Below are 10,069 nucleotides of genomic sequence, written 5' to 3'. Positions count from 1 at the left end.
ACACGCATGTCAATCCTACCATAGTGGTAACTTTAAACCATGTTTTTCATTGCATATATGAATAATATCAAGTGGAAAAGGAAACTACTTTTAAATATCAGTATTTTTTCACAGAGCCACATTTGCCTATGCAAATATATCATTTGAATTAGAATACAACTGTGTCATCATCACTGCAAATGTGATGATCCAATGGGTTTACGTACCATTGTCTGCTGTGTTAACCATAATATAATCCCACTAGAAGACTTAAGAATGTACCTAACCCAGCAGGAACACATCACTGCACAGTCACTGCCCAAACAGAATTAGAATCTCAGATATCATCTGGCTAATTTGAGTAATCATGGGACATGATTTCTCATTAGAGAGATGGAATGGGATGTTCTGTTATTTGTGGGCTAATAGAGCCCTATGAATATTTTACATTAAATGAATGAATCCACTACAGTACTTGTCTGCACTCAGAGAGTGAAAAAATACAGATTGTGGTCATAGCAAGGTCACATTGTTTAATATCAAAAACAACCCAATTTTAGAATGTGGGGCTCTTTGGCCACTGAAGGACAGTTCATTTGATCTTCTCTAAAGCTGGCCATCTGGTGGCATCATTTCAAATTGAAGTCATGTTCCAAAAGATGTACTGTGAGTCTCTAAGGATGTGGCTAAGCCATTCAACTCTATTTACAGAGATTATAGTAATCAAATGTCACAATGATATAAAATTATTCCATGAAATTGGAGAGTACCTACTACAGCAGGAGCTTCTCACTGAGAGAAGATTCCTTGGGCCGGAAGGATGCAAGCAGCATCAGAATGAGAAAGTCAAAAACCGCAGGCATAATGAGAGGGCTCAGGGGTGTCAGTACAGAACCGCTGTTCTGTGCCGGTTTCCACCTCACTGACTTTCCTAGCCGCTGGCTCCCCTTTCTCTGCGCTCCTAAAACAGCAGACCTTACATTAGGCCTACAGCTATCAGATTTCGGTGGGCGAGAGAATTTTAGGATGAACCAAGAGATTCTGATTCCAGAGGTCTTAGAGGAAATCCAAGAATCTGCATTTTAAACAGGCATCACAGGGGATTCTACTACTGGGGGGTGGGGGGAGCCCCATTCTCATGTAACACTGCTTTATACTACCTGCTATACCTGAATAGGAAACAGATTAATCTCAAAGCACATAAATTATATTTGCATTCCAAGGTTCAGTAGAGCATTTATTTTTGTTTGTTTGTTTCATTGATTCAGTGCCTGAATGTTGGTTTTGTTCTTGATCGAAGCAGAGGTAGACAGAATTGTATTTATTTCCACACTCTTATTACAGGCAGAGGGGCCGGGGGGGGGGGGAAGGTTGAGACTACGGAGGGAAAATACTGTACACGTCAGAATTTTTTAATGTAATCTTTCAGTTGCCAGAGGGGTGGGAATTGGACGGATGGCAAAACGGGATGGGTGGAGGGGAGCGGGAGACACAGGCCTTCAGTTATGGAATGAATAAGTCATAGGGACAAAAGGTGCTGCATAGGGATTCTAGTCAATGGTACTTGAATAGTTTGTGTGATAACAGACGGCAGCTATGTGGCAAACAGCGTAACATACCCTACACGTGGCATTCACGATGTCATATATCTGGAACTAATAATGTAACATTGTGTGTCCACTATACTTTGAAAATAATAAAATCTAATCTTTCTAACTTCAGATGAAATCATTAGTGGCATTAAAAATACCTGCTCTGAAAATGTTCCTGAGCCTAGCGATAGGGAATCTTTGCTGTAGGCGAGATAAGAAATCATCTTCAGAAGCATGAAGGAGAAGTTGCAATCAAGAAAATTGCAGGTATTTATATTTCTCTTTGGGATTCTTGCCATCTGCTCTGCAGGAGGAGCTAATTCCCTCTTATCTTCTAGACAAAGTTGTTTGGTCCCCTAAGATTATCAATCTGTGAACTCTTACGTGCTATTAAGAGAATGTGACTATCTTTTTGAAGTCGGACTCTTGCTTAGTTATTAGAAATTGATCAAAATCATTTAAATATGTAGCAGAGAAGGGGTGGTGACGTCGTTCTAATAGTAGTTGGAAAGCTTAGGGCTGAACTCAATGTATCTGTACATGCATCTGAGTTTTTGAGAGTGTTCATGGTTCTCAAAAACACTACAAGTTAAGGGAGTACTGGAAATCTGGTGTGCGAGTGTAAACTGAGTGACTGAGGACGAGCAGATTAAGGACCATCTCAAGGTTACGCAGAGAGTAGAGAAGGTCACCGGAAGTCTCAGCTCTCTGCTTCCTTACTCGTAGTTTCTACAGCATATGAAGAAGTGAAAGACACGCAACCCTTGTTTATGGATGGCTTTTTCCCCCGCCAACTCCCTGTGCTCCCTCTCCTCCTTCCTTCTTCTCACTCTTCTTTTTGAAGGCATGTAACATCTTATTTTCATATAAATGCAGATAACATCCACTTTAAAATGTAGCCCTTTCTCAGACTAGGTCAGCGTTTCAGCTGGTGCCAGGCATATGGTAGACTTGATAAATATTTGAAAAGTGAAAAAAAAAAAAAAAGCTCTGTCAAAGTAGTCCCCTTGAAATTATGAATCTTCCTATATTTGTGATAGCTGGTGCCATAAAGAGATGCTTCATTTCTTCTGTTTCTGCTTTTAAGATACTTTACATAACCAGCTCTATGACATTAAGGACAGACATCGCTGAAATGGTTTCGATGTCTTTTGGTCAGTCATGGGATGTGGAATGGATGATCCTTGTGGTTCCTTAAAGCTTAAAATTCTGATTTCTCATCCATAGCTTCCACTCTCTTCCCTCCTTCCTACGTACAGTTGATTTTTTTCTCAAGTCTACCTCTGGGCCACTGCACTATAGTGTTGAGAAATAAGAATAATCCTGGGAATTTTAAGCACAGTGGTATCTCAGGCAACGGAGGCCTTGGTGGAAGTGTGTTGGGGTGAATAAATTAAAGTCAGGGGACTTAGAGGTGTACTCGGTAACACGGAGTAATCAATTTTAAAATATGTGATTATACTGCCCCTGAAGTTTCGCATTCCTCGATGTATATTTTGATCTGTAATTGGTTGATGGGCTTCAGGCGAGCAATTACACACTCTTTTCTATTACATGACATGGGAAACCACCTGAGAATATTTCAAAAGTGCTTTGATTTGTTTGTGAAAAGTATCTGAAAGAAAACGAAAAGCTCATTGGTTTCTGAGGCCTACTGCTTTCTGACAGTCCAATGACGTTGGGCGAAATGAACAACTTAACCCCTTCTCATTTAGCTCCGGGAAATTCTGATTGCATAGTCCCTTCCCCGGGCTGGAGGGAAGGGAGGATAACAAAGGTATTATCCTACACAGGCCTCGGAGGAGTTGTTTTAATAGGATGGAATCATGGCTCCTGATCTCATTTTCCCATAAATGTTCACAGCTCAATCTCACGGAATGGCTGTGTTTACCAGCACTGATGTTGATAATCAGTGTTAACACAGGAAACTTAGACAGTCAGCCAGGCAGTCCTTTTCTTCTCTTGTTAACGGGGCTTGTTATTACGGTTCCTTCAATTTCCTAGAGGATTCATGTACATAATCATGTCAGCTGCTAAACTGGTGGGAATTGAAGTTATTCTACATTTTGAAGCCATTAGCATGTGCCAACTTAGTAGCTACATAAATTACTGCTTTGCTTTCCACTTCTTAAAAACTTCTAGCAGCTCAAGCAGCTCTAGTTTTTTGGTGGATATGTGCCTGTCAGCATAGAACGACTTGAGTTTTGGCAATTATCGACTTAATTAGATCATTATGGAGCCAATCAGAATAATGAAGCCCTCAAAGTAGGTTTACAAAGGTTTTGTGACTGTCTGTATTTGAACCGTTTTATCTAATTTCTTTATATTTGTCATATTATTGCTTAGTTAAATGTTACACCTCCATTTCATTTACATTTAAAATTCAATTAGCGATAATCATTAGAACACAGTCGTTCATTTTTTAAATGATATTTCTTTTTATAAAAAAGGTGTATCTTGAGTGTAGGCATTTATAAAATACATATGAGAAAAACAGAATAAAAATTACTTGTAATGTCACAGTCCAGAGTCAATGATGCTTAATATTTTGGCGTATTTCAATCTTTTCCTTATGCATGGAATCTAAAATAAATTCCTTACAGTTTAACCCATTTAAATATGACTTCTTCCCCTACTATTGCACAAATATTTGTCTCACTGAGTCTCTTACATCTTCATTGGTAATTTTAATGAAAATCTCTATGTACTTTCTTATCTGTCTTGGCTTTCCCTAAGTAATTGGGTGTCATTGTATATTTCAAGCTCTATGAGGTCAGGGGTCATCTGGTATTACCTTTGTAGTCCAGTGCTAGCAGAGTGCCTGGCACATAAGTATGGCTCCTTGGATATTTCGTTGAATAAACAATCATATCCCTCATCTTCAAACAATATCTCCATTTTATCTTAGGGCAATAACCCTTGTGGATTTTCCATTACTTACCTAGAAAGGTATTCCACTACTTATCTATTCCATTACTTATCTAGAAAGGTAATTTCCATTACTTATCTAGAGGTATTCAAAATCTTTCATTTTCTCTTGTTCCACACTACTTTCAAAGCTAGAGACTTTCTGTTCTACATCTTCATCTTTCCACTCTGCTTAGCTCTCCATGCACTCTTGTGATTTCAGTGGTCATCTAGATTGTTTTCTTTTCTAAATAAATATCCATCACAGACAGTCCCTTCTCAGATTCATAAACATGACTGCCTACTGTAGTTTTAAACTTTGATACATTTTAAACTTTGATACATACTCATCTCAGAAATAACATGGTCTAAGCCAAAACAATTACCATCCAATCTCCCAAAAAGTAACTACATCTCTCTGTGAGGTGAGATTAATAGAGAATAGACTATGCTCTATTAAGAAATAGAACTGAAATGGGCTTGGCTTTGAGGGATGACACGATCCCAGTTAAAAGTGGAAAAAAAAAAAAAGGAATTGAAGACAGTCTGGAAGACATGTCCACGATGATTACTTTCAAGGTAAATGCAGGAGCAAACCAAATTATTTACCAAGAGTCTGTCAAATTTAGCTTTTACATCTCTGGAGTTGGGAAAGTTGTGGATATAAAAATTCCTGTGAAACGGTTTAGGACTGAGAGAGGGACTTGGTTAGACTATTAACTCAAAAAACTAAACAGAACTCTACAGTAGTAGACTGGATTAATAAGCTAAATATGCTACAAAGAGCTGTAACTCTACACCAGGAAATCTAGCCTGTGAATATAGCCATTTATATACCAAAAGGAAGTAATATAACCTGAAATTAGTGAAAAATTATATATTTCTTATCTAAAACCGTGTTTTCCAAACACATTTCTTTTTAAGATTTTTTATTTTATTTATTTATTCATGATAGACACACAGAGAGAGGGAGGCAGAGACACAGGCAGAGGGAGAAGCAGGCTCCACGCAGGGAGCCCGACGCAGGACTTGATCCCAGGTCTCCAGGATCACGCCCTGGGCCGAAGGCAGATGTTCAACGGCTGAGCCAGGGGGGCTGCCCTCAAAATGCATTCTGCAGAATACTAGGGATATATTAGCTGGATTTATAGAGGAAGGAAAAATTTAGGGAAGCTGGCATAAAAAATAATTTTATAAAAGATTTCTCAGAGAGTTCAATATGATAATGGGTACTGGAAGTTCCAAGAGAAAACCAGAGCATGCAGGGTTTCTTAAGAATACATAACAATTCTTACTTTTTTAAAAGAAGAATATATTAAGGGATAAATTCGCTTTGATTAAACTTTGAAATAGATTGCTATAAATGTATGCATATAGTGGGTACTAGGTAAAACAAGATCTTTAAAAATGCAGCATACTAGGGATCCCTGGGTGGCGCAGCGGTTTGGCGCCTGCCTTTGGCCCAGGGCGCGATCCTGGAGACCCGGGATCGAATCCCACGTCGGGCTCCCGGTGCATGGAGCCCGCTTCTCCCTCTGCCTGTGTCTCTGCCTCTCTCTCTCTCTCTCTCTCTCTCTCTCTGTGTGTGTGTGTGTGTGTGTGACTATCATAAATAAAAAAAATAAATAAAAATAAAAAATAAAAAAAATGCAGCATACTAAATGATAAAGAAAACATATTTAAAATATAATTTAACTTTTTCTCAGCTATTTTTCTATGTTGGCTATAAGTCAATAGCTATCATCATCATTCTCCCATAAAAAAATAATAAAAACTGGTGGAAAATTTCTACATAATGAATAATTATAAAACATGTCCCCAAATTTTAACATGAATTATGAAAAAAAATCCACGTATGGGGCACCTGGGTCGCTGGGTTGGTTAAGAGACTGATTCTTGATTTCATCTCAGGTCATGACCTTATTTAAGGTGGGGAGATCGAGCTCCATGTCCATCTCTATGCTCAGCACAGAGTGTGCTTGAGATTCTCTCCCTTTTCTGCCTTGGCCCATTTCTCCCCACTCACATGCTCCAACTCTCTCAATTAAAAAATAAATAAATAAATAAATAAATAAATAAATAAATAAATAAATCCATGTATAAGTGGACCCATTCATCTCAAACTCATGTTATTCAAGGGTCGATTCTACATACATACACATAGTAGATATAAATATAAATAAATATAACATAAGCCTTCTCTCTCTTAAATGTATTAAGCAACCCATGCAGTTCAACAATCTAGTTCCAATCTAAATATGAAACAGTTTTTTGATAAATCATAGTGTACTGGAAAGAATACTTTAGTTATAGAAACTTCAATTAAGTAATTATTGAATTAATTAATTTGATTAGTATGTATTATAACAGCACATTTACAGATTAAAGACCATTGATACTAATACTGGAAACTACTTAACCTAAAAAAGGACATCTAATTTTTTAAAATATTTTTAAAAATACTCATTGAAATAATCCTTAGTAAGATCAGCAACCAAAAATTACCTGTTATTATCAAATATATTAAGAATTGTAGGGATCCCTGGGTGGCGCAGCAGTTTGGCGCCTGCCTTTGGCCCAGGGTGCGATCCTGGAGACCCGGGATCGAATCCCATGTCAGGCTCCTGGTGCATGGAGCCTGCTTCTCCCTCTGCCTGTGTCTCTGCCCCTCTCTCTCTCTCTGCATGACTATCAGAAATAAATTTAAAAAAAAAATCCCGTTTAAAAAAAAAAAGAATTGTGCTGGAATCCTAGTCAATGCAATTAAAAAGTAAAAATAAAATAAAACATATAATTGGAAAGTTAAGTCAAAACTCTATTTCTAATTATGTGACTGTCTATATAGAAACTGACAAATGAATTTTTATTATTAGAATAAATAAGCATTGCTGAACCCCAAAAAAAAAAAGTCCACATGCAACATATAATTGCAAATCTTTAGGCCACAACATTGAGTTAGAAATGTATTTTTCTTTTAAATTAACATTTAGAGTAGCAGTAAAAAATAAAGTCCTTTACAGAATTCAAATATTTTACTGAAATACTTAAACAAAGTAAGGAGATGGTAACAGTGATTATATTTTGGAAAGAATTCTCTACCATCAATATACCAATATTCCTCAAACTGAGCTATAGAATCAGTGCATTTCCAATGAAAATCCAAATGGGGTTCTTTATGGAACTTGATAAGCTGATTTTAAATTGCATATGGAAATAAAAAGAACCAAGACATGTCATGGATAATAGCACATGATGAAAAAGTTTGAAGGGTGAAGTTACGGACAATAACAAATCATTTAATAGTTTAGGCATACTGAAGACTAAAAACTGAACAATGTGTTTAGTAATAGGCAGGATATTGCTGACCTTGACTGGAATAGATTTCAGAGAGGATACATTTAGAGAAAGAAATTTCATAGAGTGGTAGGGATTTACAGGAATTTTGCCACAAAACAAGGGAGAGAAAAGGAATGAAGGATACTCACAGATAATCAAAAATGTTTTTGCTCATTTGATGATTTTAAAGATGGGAAAAACTACCTTGCTCTTTTATGCTGATAAAAATAATCCAGTAAGGCAGAAATCATTGATGAGATTGAAATAGTGAGGAGAATCCTTAGAGCAATGCCCTTGAGTAGCTAAGAGAAGACATGATACAGTAAGTAGAAAATGAAAAATCAACCATATCATTCATACCTGTGTAAACTTTATTTTGACTTCTGTCAATTATTAATAACATAACTTTAGCCAAATTATTTAAATCTCTCTCTACCTCAGCTTTCACCTGTGCGATCGTACCATCTTATGAGGCTGTTGTACGAATTAAATAAGACAATGTATACATAACACCTAATACTTTGCCTTGACACACATTAGGCTCTTAAATAATGACAACTATTAGTATTCTGATTTTTAATGAGAAAAACCAACTACATCATCCTTGAAATATTTCTGTTACAATCAAAGTCTCAAATGCAATGTCAATAGCTGCTTAGCAGTTTCTTAAAACAGGCTATATTCTGCTAAAAACAACAACAAAACAACAACGCCACGCACACTGATACCCAATGATAGATAACATTAGAAATATTTACTCAAACAACACCTACACTTTTCATAAGTAACCATCTGCAATTTATATTTAATTGGGTCATTTTATTTCCAGTATAAGACATTAAGTTACAATGATCCAAAAAAAAATCCACTTTTAAAAGTTATTAACCATAGCTTGATTTGTAGTAAGGCATTAGTACATGCTTTATAAATGTAAATCAAATTAAATTTGATTTTTTTATTTTAAAATTTTAATTATGAGCTCACATTATTACCTGGCAGTGCTCCTTATAAATAGTAGAGCAGATGATTCTTTTTCAAGATCATAATTTGTACCAAAGACAATCTTATACATATTTAGTGGTCAAATAGCCATTAATGCTCCTTCTTAATTGCATATAATTGGCATTACTAATTTAAATGCCCAAAGCATATTATTTTCTTTCCATTTTTCTCTTCTTATTCCAAGTGTTTCTTGGCTTTTCATGGTTATTATAAATTGCATAGTTTTTGAGTGCCTGAACTTTAAATCATCATATACACCTTAAAAGACTAAGACTTAGATTCTCAAATACCACCAGCTGACGTTAACCTGACTTCAAAAATACACACACACACACACACACACACACACATAAACAAATGCACACACATAAATACACAGAGGATCTTGCTTTTCAGTTTCTAAGCAGAAATTTTCTATTCTAAAGTTTTTTGTTTTCTTTCAAGATCACACAATTGGTGTATGACCATTACTGTTCTCACAATATCTGCATATTTCAGAGTCAAAATTTTACTGAGAAAATTCAAGACTTTGAAATTACCGGGTGTTGACCCAGTTTGGGAAGTTCCATACTTCTGTCAAAAACAGAACCTGCTGACAGAGTTCAAAGCTTCAGTTATTGGATTTCTAATGCAATGAAATGCAGTGAAGGGCCTTCCTTAGCCTCAGTGGGGTAAAGGACTTGCCTAGTGACTGGTCTGCAGGAGATAAACAAAACGTATTCTAATGTGATCCAAAGTTAATGAACTTTCAAGCATGCACGAAAAGAAGAAAATTCAAATGCACACATCAGTGATTTATATAGCTATAACTTAATTATTTGGGAGGAATTTCCATTTGTGTTATATGTTCTATTATCGATGTAACTCAATTGGATTGCCTTCTTATATTTGCATTTTAATGCACTAAAAGGATTTAATTTGAACTTTTCTCCCACAAGGCTATTCCAAATGGAAATTTATTTTCACGTTACTATTTGAGCTGTATTCCATTCATTACAATCAAACATGTCAGAGTATACTATGTTGCATACAATCACTCAGCCTGTGTGATTAGTATGGAATCAAACGCAACTTAATTTTTTAAATAACTTTGTCAGCTCTGGAAAATGACACCAATTCAAAGCTGTGCTTCATCATGATGAGGTTGTAAACATCAAGAACATCATGGTTATTTTGAAAATCTGATTAGACAAATATAATGATCAATAGGAAAAAAGTGAAGGTGTATTTCAAGCAACCAATACAGAAAAGCA

The sequence above is a fragment of the Nyctereutes procyonoides genome, unplaced genomic scaffold (assembly GCF_905146905.1).
Source record: "Nyctereutes procyonoides isolate TBG_1078 unplaced genomic scaffold, NYPRO_anot_genome, whole genome shotgun sequence".
Classification (NCBI taxonomy): Eukaryota; Metazoa; Chordata; class Mammalia; order Carnivora; family Canidae; genus Nyctereutes; species Nyctereutes procyonoides.
This window is presented reverse-complemented; position numbering follows the sequence as displayed.